At 37.7% G+C, this 11,171-nt stretch overlaps 1 protein-coding gene across 1 annotated transcript in view; it reads left to right on the top strand.

The window, feature by feature from the left end:
• Nucleotides 1–11,171, top strand: part of LOC102862421 (sucrase-isomaltase, intestinal-like) — a 146,647-nt gene that overhangs the window by 13,102 nt on the left and 122,374 nt on the right. The window lies entirely within an intron of this gene.

An 11,171-nucleotide genomic window follows, 5' to 3' on the forward strand; every position in this document is an offset into this window, starting at 1 on the left:
TAACTTAAAGTCATCAATCCTTATTCTGTTGTCCTTATTTATTATCCAGCTCTCTGATGCATGGCAAGTAATTGTGAAGGCCATGACCTGTATCATGAGCACTAATGAGTGAATACCAGGTGAACTGTGGGAGGATATCAAGAGTACTATTCATGAAAAATGCAAAAAGTCATTAAAAAGACAGAGGAGTTTAAAAGAACAAGATGAATGAGATAAAAAGACTCTGAATATTGAACTACAATGCAAGAGAAGAAATCAAGAAGTTAAGGAGCTGAACGGAAGATTTCAAAAGGCAGCATGGGAAGACAAAACAAAGTATTATAATGAAATGTGCTAGAAGCTGGAGTCGGAAAATTGAATGAGATGAATTTGCTCGGCATTTCTTAAGCTGAAGGAACTGAAAAGCAAATCCAGGATGTTGATGATAGAAGCAGAATGACCCAGGAAACACCAAAAGAAGATGAAAGGAGCACACAGAAGCACTATACCAAAAAGAATTGACTGATAATGAAGAATTTCATGAAATAACTTATGACCAAGAGCCTATTGTGATATGGGAGGAAGTTCAAGCTATTCTGAAGGAACTTGCAAATAACAAGGCTCCAGGAATTGATGGACTACTTATCTACAACTGTTGACATTTATCAAAGCTCATAGAGTTCCTGGAGGCATGTTGTTTAGAAAGTGTATGCCACTCCTACTTTCTTTGAAAAGGCATAGTAGACAAGATATAACCTTGATGCACACCTTGATCCTGAACCAGACAGTATTTCCTGCTCTATTCTGACTACTGCTTACTGGTCCAAGTATAGGTTTCAGAAGAGTACAATCAGGAGTTCTCAAGGTTAACCACAATTTGTTATGATCCACACAGTCAAATGCTTTTGCATAGTCAACAAAACACAGCATTCCTCTGGTACTATCTGCTCTCAGTCAAGATTCACCTATCATTGGCTATGAGGTCCCTAGAGCCACAGACCCTTCTAAATCCCATCCAGTACATCTGGCAGTTCTCTGCTGATGTACTATTCCATTTATTTCTAGATAATTTTCAGCAGGATCTTGCTTGCATGTGATATTAGTGTAATCATTTGGTAATATTCACACTGTTTGGTTAGCTTTAGAAAAAATGGGGGGAAATAAACCCAAAACCGATCTCTTCAGTTGGCCAGGTAGTTTTCCTCCAGATTTCTTGGCATAACCTGGTTAGTGCTTCCAGTTTAGCATCTATTAGCATCTGGTGGCCTAGAGGAAAGAAGCTGCACTGCAATCGGGAAGGCATGTGGTTTTGAGGTCACCAGCTGCTCCATAGGAGAAGAATGGGCAGTCTCCTCCTGTCCAATTAACTGCCTCTGAAAACCCACTAGAGGGTCAGCTATGGGTCAATTCTGACTTGATGGTAAATAACAACATGTTCTTAGTATCAAAAAATTGTATGTGTCCTGTTACCATCCAGTTTATTTCAAAATATAACTTTGAATGATAATGTTATTATGTCTATATAGTCATAAAAAGATCTTTGCTTCAATAGCTGAGATAATCCAATTTTTAAAGGTCAGTGTTGCTTTTCTTGTTTTAACAAGCCATTAATTGTATCTATTTTTGTTTCTTTGTTGCTGTTGTTGTTATGTGCCATTGAGTCATCTGTGACTCCCAGCCACCCTATGTACATTTGCTGTGAAACTTGCTCTAGCCTGAGCCAATGTTGTCCTCTCTGACAGACCTAATCTCATCTCTCCAGTCACTGAATCAATCCATTTTATCCTGGGTCTTTCTCTCCTGAGCTGTCCCTCCAACCTTCAAATCATTATATCCCTTTCCAAGGACCACTCCGTCATGGCTATGTGCCCAAAGTATGTGAGATGGAAACTCAAAATCCTTGCCTCCAGAGAGCAACCCAGTTTCACTTTGTCCAGGACAGACCTGGTTTTTTTTTGTTTTGTTTTTTTCCCCTTGGAAGTCCACAATGCACTCTTCTCCAGCAGCACAACTCAAAGGCATCAATCTTTCTATCATCCTTAGTTATATTGTTCAGCTCTTGGATACATAGCAAGTAATTGTGAAGGCCGTGGCTTGGATCAAATGCATCTTAGTCTCCAGACTGACATCATTGCTCTTCAGTACTCTAGAAAGGTCACTGACAGCATACTTTCCCAATGCAATAAATCTTTTGATTTTCTGACTGCTGATGCCAACAGTGTTGACTGTGGAACCAATTAAACTGAAGTTATCAACAATCTCAATATCTTTTCTCTCCATCATGAAGTTGCCTGTTGGCCCAGTGGTGAGAATCTTTATTTACTTCACATATATTGTGGGATTTTTTTGTTCCAGTGTACAATCATCTTACTAAGAACTACATAAAAGAAAGTGTGTAAGCCACCTACTTCATGTCTCATGACCTAGTTATATCCCTCTTTTATATAGCATATTACTGATTTGCCCATCCCTATCAATCTGGTACTCTGAGGGAACAAGCATGCACCTTTTGTTGAAGAATCTTTCAACTTGGAAACTTTGAGCATCTATATCCACAAGCAAAGTCCAGTCCAGAGCACCCATCAGGTTTCAGCAGTCAACCTTTAGGTTACAACATAGATCACCTTCTGTTTATCTGATTGGGTTCTGATCAACTCATTCCCATCCGTGACTTGGTTCATAGAGTCATCAGCTGTAAGCTCAGAAGTTTACACTTTCCTTGCAATCCAGACCTTTTGGTCTCCTTACTCACCTCACTGGCTGATTTTTAAGAGTTCTATCATTGGGCATTTTCTCCTTGGGCATCTACCCTGAACAATCAGCCTTTCAGTAGCAACTGAGTGCTTCTGTGAGGCAACACTTCTCCTTTAAATAGGAAGAAAATTATAGGTTCAGGACTTCATTTTCTGTCTTTCTTTTCTCTTGGTTGCCTTTATTACCCTCTGAGCCAGTATTTGCACCACCCAGAGACTACAGAGGAATGTCAAAGGGCAGACAGACTTAACTCTGCCCTCCAGTCATTTCAAACTCATAGCAAAACTCTATCAGGCTACCTGGGATGTGAATCCTAACAGGAGGAGGTGGACCATCTTTCTCCCTCAGAGATACGGAAAGATTTAAACAACCATAGAGAGCTCTGCCATTGATTGGGTTAACAGTACAACCCCCCCCCCCATAGAGTATACCACCAGAACTCTCTTCTGAGGAATGTAGAATGAGGTGTAATACTGATAGAAAGGATTAGGTAAGATTCATGAAGGATTTCTTCACAGGGAGGGTCTTTCAGTTTGAAAGAACTATGTAAGGAAGGCACAGAAGACCAAAACTACCAGGATATCATCTAGTTATAAAAAGACATGAATAGTGTATGAGGGAATAAAAGAATACTTTTTCAAAATTGTTTTTAAATCATAGCTCCTATGAAAAAGAAAGAAAGGAGAGGATGATGCATCTGTACTCCTGATTACCTTGTATTTACCATTAAATATTGGGTTCACTGTCCTCTTTATGTATTAGTCCAATGCTGGCACAATTTTAGTCTCCTCAAATCACATTCTATGCTCTTTTTGCCTCCTTTCACCTCTCACCGACTCCCTGGTGGAGTAGTGCATTATGTGTTGTTGCTGTTAACCAAAAGTTTGACTGACTCTCTGGGGAGAAAGCCGGACAGGCTCCTTCTGTAAAGATTTCCAGAAAGTCTTTGCAATGAAGGATCACCATGAATTATAACTGATGCCATGACAGTGAGGGAGCTGTGGTGGCCTAGTGTTAAGAAGCTGTGCTGCAATCCCAAAGGCACGTAGTTCAAATTCACCAGCTGCTCTGGAGAGGCTCGGCAGTCTCCTCTTGTGGGATTGACTGCCTTTGAGAACCCACCAGAGGGTCATCTATGGGTCAGTTCTGACTTGGTGGTACACAACGGCAGCGACAGCAACAATGATGGTGAGTTTGGTTTGTGAGGTACTCACAAAGTATATGCATGTGTCTGAATTTTGTTTAAAACAACACAAAAAAACAACCAAAAGTGCATTGCTATAGTATGAGATCCAAGTCATAGATGACTTTCCAGTCCATTTTCAGAAATTATAAATCACATAGTAGGTGTTTATCTTTCTCCTACGGAGCACACGGTGGTGTTTAACGTCCTGCCTTTGGGTTGGCAGCACAGATCTTACCCACTAGACTGCCACATCTCTTTGGAGGATACCTGCTGTTGTGAGTTGCTGTCCTAGCCACCCGATGAACAACCGATCTGAACCTTACCCTTTTGTGTCCCATTTTCACCATCTCTGATATGCGTGAGCCCATTGTTAAAATCACTTTGTCAATCCATCTTGTTGAGGGGCTTCCACTCTTTCACTGACCTTCCATGTTTCCGAGTTGTTGTTGTTGTTATGTGTGCCATCAAGTCGCTACCCTATGTACAACAGTTAAACCCTACTCTGTCCTGTGCCAATCTAACTGTCTCTGACGCACCCATCCCGATTACCCCACTGAATGAATCCACCTCATAGAGGGTCTTTCCCTCCTGAGCTGTCCCTCCACCCTCCTAAGCATGATGTCCTTCTCCAAGGAACCGTCCTTCCTTACAACATGTCCAAAGTATGTCAGACGAAGCCTTAGAATCCTTGCCTCCAGGGAGCAACCCGGTTTAACCCTTTCCAGGATTAATCTGTTTGTTTCCTAGCAGTCCATGGTACCCTCAATACTCTTCTCCAGCACCACAGCTCAAAGGCATCAATTCTCCTTCTGTCCTCCCTAGTCATTTTCCAGCTCTCTGATGCATAACAAGTGATTGCAAAGACCATGGCCTGTATCAGATGCACTTGTCTCCAGAGAGACACCATTGCTCTTCAGTACTTTGGAGAGGTCGTTAATAACAGACTTTCCCATCACAATACACCTTTTAATTTCCTGGCTGCTGGTGCCAAGACTGTTGACTGTGAGCCAAGCAAACTAAAGCTGTGAACAATCTCAGTCTCTTCACCATCTATCCTGATGCTGCCAATTGGTCCAGTGGTGAGAATCTTTGTCTTCTTGATATTGAGCCTCAATCCATATTCCCAGTAGTATGTGTTTTTCCAAGGACTCTCTTTATAGCATGTGAGATGAAATTTCACCACTCTAGTTCTGAAGAACACCCTGGTTGTATTTCCACCAAGACAGATTTGTTTGTTCTTTTAGCCGTCCACGATTTACCAGTGCTCTTCTCCAACAGCACAAATCAAAGGCATCAATTATGTTATCCTTTTAAATTATCCTTGGTTGTTGTTAAGGTTCATAAGAAGTAATTGAAATGATCATGACTTGAACAGCCACATTTTAATTTTTAAATGACCTTTTTGCTCTTTAGCACTTTGTAGAGGACCTTGACAGTAGATTCTTCCCAAATCAACACAGCTTTTGATTTCTTGACTGCTGTTACCATGAACATTGAGTATAGATCCAAGTACACTTAAATTCTTGACAACTTCGTTTTTTTCTTCATTTTTCATGATATTACATTTTAGCTCAGTAGTGAAGATTTTTGTTTTCTTGATGTTGAGATGTAATCCATAGTGAAGGTTATAGTCTTTCATCTGCAGCAAGTGTTTTAAGTCTTCTTCACACTTAAAATCAAGTTTGTGGCAGCTACATAATGCAGGTTGTTTATGACTTTTTCCTCCAATTCTGATGCTGCATTCTTTTTTATAAAGTCCAGATTCTTGAATAATTCCCTCAGCTTATAGATTTAACAGATATGAATAAAGGATATAACTCTTTCTCATACCTTTTCTGATTTTTAAACCATACAGTCTGTGGGCCCTTGTTCTGTTTGAACAATCACTTCTTGGAGAAGACAAATGTTTTACATGAGCACAGTCAAGTGTTTTGGGATTCCCATTCTTCTCAGTGTTATTCATAATTTGTTATGATCCACACAGGCAAAATCTTTTGTATAGTCAATAAAAACACACACATCTTCTGATATTCTTTGCTTTAGCCAAAATCCATCTGGCATCAACAATGATAATCCTTGTTTCAGACCTCTTCTGAATACAACTTGGATTTCTAGCAGTCCCTTATTGATGTACTATTTCAACTATTTTTCAATAATCTTTAGCAAGATTTTACTTAAATTTTTTTGAATGGGAACAAATATGAATCTCTTCCAGTCAATTGGCCACCAGTTAACTTCCAAATTTCTTGATGTAGAGTAATGAGCATGTCCAGGGCTGCGTCTCTTTGTTGAAATGTGTCAGTTGGTATTCCATCAATTTCTATAGCCTTATATTTTGCCATTGCCTTCTTTATTTCTTAATAGACACTACTTCCTGAAATGATTATTGACCAATACTTTTTAGCACAGTAAATATGTATTCAGTTTATCTTAGTTTGATGCTTTCTACATCATTCACGATTTTGCCATAACATTCTTCAGTGTTTCAGCTTGAGGCCTGGATTTTTCTTCTTGAGAAATGCAATTCCTCCCTGTTTATTTTTTAACTCCAACTCTTTGTATATTTTTGAAAAAATACTTTGTCATCTCAAGCTGCCTTTTGATTTCTCCTGTTCATCTGTTTTATTTCAGCATTTCTTCTTCCCCATTTTTTTCCTCTCTATGCTCTTGTGCAATTTTCCAAGGCTCTTCTGACATCCATTTAAGTCTCTTCTTTCTCATCTGTCTTTGCAATAAACTTTTACTTTCTTTTTTTTTAAATTTTTAACTTTTTAAAAATTTTCTTGTATTGTTTTTCTTACAAAGTTCATATGCATTGTGTTTCACACTGTTCTTCATTCACATTGTGTTTTATACAATCATTCCCATTCATTATGTTTTATAAAATTAATCACCATTGGATCTTTTATTTGGTTTATGAATGAGAGCGTTTATGTCATCCCACAGCTCACCTGGCCTTTGTTAATTAGAGTTCAGTGCACTTCAGTTAATTCTTAAGATGTTTTCTTTCAATGTAGGTCAGATAGACATTATCTTTTATTCATTGTTGCACATTTTCTTCCCCCTAACCTACCCTGTACCCGCTGTTCCAGAGTGTTCTCATACATATAATGCCTAATCACATATTCCTTCTCAGCAGTTCTTTCCAGAGAGCTAAAGTAGCTTCTTGAAATTGTAGAATCTTAAATAAAAACCAGCTGAGTGAAATATCTCAGTCACTAAGGGACAAATATTGCATAGGGCCACTATTGTAAAACAGGACCAATATTAGGGTTGAGGAAAGACAAAGAAGAAGGGGAGGTGTATACTGCATTGCAACAGATAAGGGAGAGAACTGTTTGAAAAGGATATATGATTGGGTATTATTGTCATGTCAGGAGTCCAGAATGAAGGCTGCACAATACAGTGAGGGGAGGGATTGCATAGCAATGAAAGAGTCTTTGTTTTACTTATCAAGGAGAGAAGTGAATTGGGAGGACGGGAGTGGGCAGGGAGAAAAATGTAACAATGAATGACTGGAAACCCTAAGTCTCTGTAAACTTTTATTAAAATGAATAAAAATAACAAAACAAAACAAAACAAAAAACCCAGAAAAAACCCACCAAGAGATTAGGTTTGATTCATTGAACAGTAACTACCAAAGTTGTGGTGAATTATGAGATGACAGCAAGGACATCAATCATGGTGAAAATAAAAAAATCTTTTAAAAAAAGATAAAGAAAACATTTATGATGTTAGAAGAAACCCTCAAACTTGTTCTTGAATATAGAGAAGCTAAAACAAAAGGGGGAAAAAATGAACAGAAATTTCAAAGGGCAATTTGGGAAGACTAAAAGTAAAGTATTATCAGGAATTGTTAAAAGTCGTCGAGTTAGAAAAGCTAAATGGAAGAACATGCTCTGCATCTACTATAGTCTCTCAATCCATTCCAATGTGGTTGGACATTTGGGCTGTTTCCATGTTCTTGTGATGGTGAATAATGCTGCTGTGAACATTGGTGTACAAGTCTCCATTTGTGGCTCAGTTCTCATTTTCTCAGAGTATATTCCAAGCTGGATAATGTGAAATTTCTATATTCACCAAGCTAGCAAGATATTTTGCATGCATCCATAGTATGTGAGAAAAGAGATTAAACATAAAATTAATAAATTAGGGAATTTTTATAATTAATGAATTGTAAATAATGAACTCAGGAAAAATGAATAAAAATACTAAATTAATTTCATTTCACTTTTAACTAACTTGTTCAAAATAACTGAACAGTTTTCTTTCATTTATAAAAATGTAATAGAAAGGCAATGTGGTATCATTTCAGTTGTACTCTAATGGTTTTAGTTTCAAGTGAACAAAGAGAATTCTTATTTTGAACATTGTTTTAAGATTCATTGTTATCACTATTGTTTTCACTTAGTAGTTTTCATACTGTTAAAGTCCTAACTTCCCGTGTAGGTAATATGTATATGAAATATATTTGTTTTTAGAATTTTTTCCTTCCATTTCTCTTATTATTTTTTCTTGCTTTATAATCAGAGTTCTACGTTTTAATTTTTTTTCTTTTATGGTGGTTTACTTACAAAGTTCATATATATTCTTTTTCACAGTAGATCTTTTCCATTTCCTTAACCCACCCCTCTCTCTATGATTACATAAATAAATGATATTTTAGATAACCTTAAGAAAAATAAATTCTTCTATAAATGATAGTATAGACAGTATTTTTTTTCTTGCTTATTATTTTATGTTGGTTTGCTTAAAAAGTTCTCATACGTGGTATTTCACACTAGACCTCATTCACATTTCATACATGTTTCATACAATCATTCCTGTTCATTATGTTTTATACAAGCAATCATCAATGAACTAAGCCCACCATTACCCTGCATAGATAGATTTTAGAAGAATCATTGATAGGGTATTAAAACAAAAATAAAATCCATTGCTACCAATTAGAACTGCCCTTCAGTGAGTTTTCAAAGGCTTCAACACTAAGAAAACAGGTCACCAGGCCTTTCTGTTATAGTGCTGTTCAAAGAATTTGGACTGCTTTCATGTTTTTAGGGAGCTCTAGAGGCCTACTGGTAAGGAACTGAGCTGTCAATACAAAGGCACAAAGTTTTAATTCTCCAGCCATTCCACAAGAGAAAGATGGGCAATCTCCTGTGCAATTTTCTGACTCTAAGTCCTGCTGGAAGGTCAACTATGGCTCCAATTTGATGATACACAACAGCACCTGTTGTTTAGTGTTGGACCACACACCTTATTCATCACCCCTATCTTTGAAAGCATACATTAAGGCTTACCTGTCAGCATTCTTTGTAAAAAAATAAAAGTGAGTTGATTTTTAAGAGAAGGTTTTCTGAAATTGTTGTTATATGTGCTGTCGAGTTGCCTGTGACTCATAGTGACCCTATGTACAATAGCTCTGAACCCTGTACCATCTTGAGCCAATTTCATTGTCTCCATCCCACCTACCCACATTGACCCAGTTACTGAATCAATCCATCTCACCCAGGATCTTCCTCTCTCACACTGTCCCTCCACCCTTCCAAGCATGATGTCCTTATCCAAGGATTGATCCCTCCTGGAAATGTGCCCTGTGTATGTCAAAATCCTTGCCTCCAAGGAGCAACTTGGTTTCACTCTCTACAGGAGAGATCTATTTGTTCTCTTGCCAGTCCATGATATGCTCAATACTCTTCTCCAGCACCACAACTCAAAGGCATTGATTCATTTTCTATCATCCTTAGTCATTGTCCAACACTCTGATGCATAACAAGTAATTGCAAAGACTGTGGCCTGTGTCAGGCACACCTTAGTATGTTGCTCTTCAGTACTCTGGCAAAGTCCCTGACAGTAGATTCTCCCAAAGCAATTTGTCTTCTGATTTCCTAACTTCTAGTGCTGAGAGTGTTGATTGTGGAACCAAGCAAACTGAAATTGTTAACAATCTCAATCTCTTCTCCTTCTATCTAAGTTTTATGGCAAATTTTGCTAGGAATTGGTTCTTCAACCATTTAATGGCAGTTCCTTAGTGATTGGAACAAATATGGACATAGATAATAAAAAAATGTTGAAATGACTTCCCTAACAGTTGGCCAATAGCTGCTGCTCTGTCATAGTTTAGGACCCCCTCCCCCACCTTCCACTGTCCCTTCACCGTCTCTCTCTACCAGGATGTCACGTATCTACTTAAGTTCCAGCAAAAGGTTAACATCTGCCATCTTTGGGAGTTTTCAGGTCTCTGCTTCAACTATGGCTCAAATGGGTTCTGACTAAACTTTTGCCTTGATAATATTAATATTCAAAATATAACCATGGAGTACACTTTTTCTAAATTATATGTGTGGAACTCAAACTTGACATATTTTTCTTAAGTGATTTTAATAGTCTTATATAATTTTGTAACACATTTTTGCTCTTAATATTATCAAGTAATCATAATGTACAATGATAGCATGTCAGTCTTTATTTCAAGTATTTGTGGTTTAGTGAAATCTTTAACAAACTATTGGAAAATTATGTGTGATATCTGGATATTAACAAGAGTTGTTGTTGATTGCCATCAAGTCGAACATGACTCATAAGTACCCCATGAACAAAAGACCTGAAGCCTTTCTAAAACTATCATTTCTCAAAGTTCATAGAGTTTCCAGAGGCATGTTGTTTAACAAGTGTATGCCACTCCTGCTTCCAAATTTACAAGAGAGATAAATATAAAATACTATATAGTTTTTCTGAAACTTCCAATGACTCAAAAGGTTAAATGGGTTTTCTTATTTATTAAGATCCAAAAATATACCTTAACTACAAGGACAAGAAAAAAAAAGATAACAAATCTTATTTTTCTTTTTTTCCTATTGGAAAGTGAATTTATATATACCATTATTTTCATAAACGAAATCTGACCTACTCATAATAGTTTTTCCTGATCACCTTCTCTGAATGTGATTTCAGTCCAACCATTACTGTTGAGTCAAAATCTACTAATAGCTGACCTTCCATCCAGTTTCTGAGACTGTACATCTCATGAGAGATTTTCCAGTTTTCTCCCTTGGAGTCACTGGTGGACTTGAAGCACCAAAGGGGTACCACGTTAGGGTCAGCAGTACAACTCCCTACCAACTATGCCAACAGAACTAGGGATGTCTTTTTAGCTCCTATATCAATAGGAGGGAGCTCTGGTGGCCTAGTGGCAAGCAGCTGCATTGCAATCCCAAAGGTATGTGGTTCAAATCCACCAGATGCTCTGCTG

Source organism: Elephantulus edwardii, unplaced genomic scaffold (genome assembly GCF_000299155.1).
Source record: "Elephantulus edwardii isolate Elephantulus edwardi_28Jun2011 unplaced genomic scaffold, EleEdw1.0 scaffold00065, whole genome shotgun sequence".
NCBI classification, from domain to species: Eukaryota; Metazoa; Chordata; class Mammalia; order Macroscelidea; family Macroscelididae; genus Elephantulus; species Elephantulus edwardii.